Raw genomic sequence first — 1,704 nt, 5'->3', positions numbered from 1 at the left:
ACCAGCCAGAGGGCGCGTGCGGCTCTATACAGTATACACACACACATACACACACCCTGGCACGTGTCGCCGGGTGGAGTGTGTGGATGGGGGGAGGGGGGTCGGTTTCCCTAGGCGAAGATCCTGCACGTGCGCGCGCTCCGCGAAGGCGCGTGTTGCGCTTGGCACGCGTGGACGTGCCTGCTGCTGCGCCGCGGGTTGTATCCAACCGAGTTGTGCTCTCGGCAGAGCCGTTGGGATGGCTGGACCGAGGTGAGTCGATGGGTGCTGTAGCAGTGCCCACTCGGGAGTTTGGCTAACGTGGGCTACAACCCAGGGTTACGTCTTACGTGTGAATGCCACCACCCCCGGCCCGGCAGTCTCTTGGCCTTTGCTGGGCGTTATGTTCAGCGCGCGCGCGCTTCTGCGCCTTTTCCTCTTTGTGTGGACACGTGAGGGCGTGCATGATTCCCCGTCTTCAGAGGAAGAGCTCGGCTCACCGGTGCCCAGTTAGGTCTCCTCCTTTCCATTTCGCCCGGCGACTGGTTCCAGTGCCGAAATGGGAGAAGGCAAGGCAAGGCAAGAGGGCTTCACTCGGACGCTCTACTTCTGTTGATGCATCCTAAAATAGCATTAGCTTTTTTTGCTGCTGCATCACACTGTTGACTCGTGTCCAGCTTGTGGGCTACAACATCTCTGGCATCCCCACTGAAAAGGATCCAGAAGGCAGGCAATGGGGAAAGGCCTTTCTCTGCCTGGGACATGCTGGGTATAGGGCTGGGGCAGGGGGCTACCAGTCCCACCTTGGTTTGATGAAGCAGGACTTGTTTTACCCCCTTACTGAGAAGCAAAGTTCAGCTTACAAGCCTATGCATACAACCTGAAAGCTAAACAGCATCATTTACCAGAACTCTGGTGCACTTTCCACATGGCATGAGCATCTTCAGGAGAGACACTCTTAGCCAGATGCTCCCAAGGTTCATCTTAAGGTAAAGGTAAAGGGACCCCTGACTATTAGGTCCAGTCGTGGCCGACTCTGGGGTTGCGGCGCTCATCTTGCTTTATTGGCCGAGGGAGCTGGCGTACAGCTTCTAGGTCATGTGGCCAGCATGACTAAGCCGCTTCTGGCAAACCAGAGGAGCACACAGAAACGCCGTTTACCTTCCCGCCGGAGCGGTACCTATTTATCTACTTGCACTTTGATGTGCTTTTGAACTGCTAGGTTGGCAGGAGCTGGGACCGAGCAACGGGAGCTCATCCCGTTGCGGGGATTCGAACCGCTGACCTTCTGATTGGCAAGTCCTAGGCTTTGTGGTTTAACCCACAGCACCACCCGCGTCCCTAAGGTTCATCTTACAACTAAACCAGGGCCTTTAGTGTGCTGGTACCTGCCCTTTGGAATGCACCCCCAACACACATCAGGATGCACCTTCAACCATTGGGGCAAGTGGGGGCTTGCCCCACCAACCTCAGCCTGCCCTCTGCCAGATTTCCACCCCCCCCACTTGCCTACCTTCTTACTTACAACCAGTTAAGGTGGCTCTGTCCTGCTATTAACTCTGGCTCCATCTACTGTTGGTCTTCCTGAATTTTGCCCCTGCTAGTCCCGGCCAATGGGCACCAGCCGCTCCTGGTCTTGGCATTTAACAGCCTGCGGAAAACTCACCTGATCTCGCCGCAGGCTTTCCCAGAAGAATGATCTAGCTGTGTTGATGTATTTGTTAT

The 1,704-nt window shown here is 55.8% G+C and overlaps 1 long non-coding RNA gene across 1 annotated transcript in view; it reads left to right on the top strand.

Annotated features, from left to right (window-relative positions):
* The window catches only part of LOC310694616, a 197,782-nt gene that overhangs the window by 106,073 nt on the left and 90,005 nt on the right, over positions 1-1,704 (top strand). The gene's annotated exons all lie outside the window — the stretch shown is intronic.

Source organism: Podarcis liolepis (genome assembly GCF_965112155.1).
Source record: "Podarcis liolepis genome assembly, chromosome: 15".
NCBI lineage: Eukaryota > Metazoa > Chordata > Lepidosauria > Squamata > Lacertidae > Podarcis > Podarcis liolepis.
This window is presented reverse-complemented; position numbering and strand designations above follow the sequence as displayed.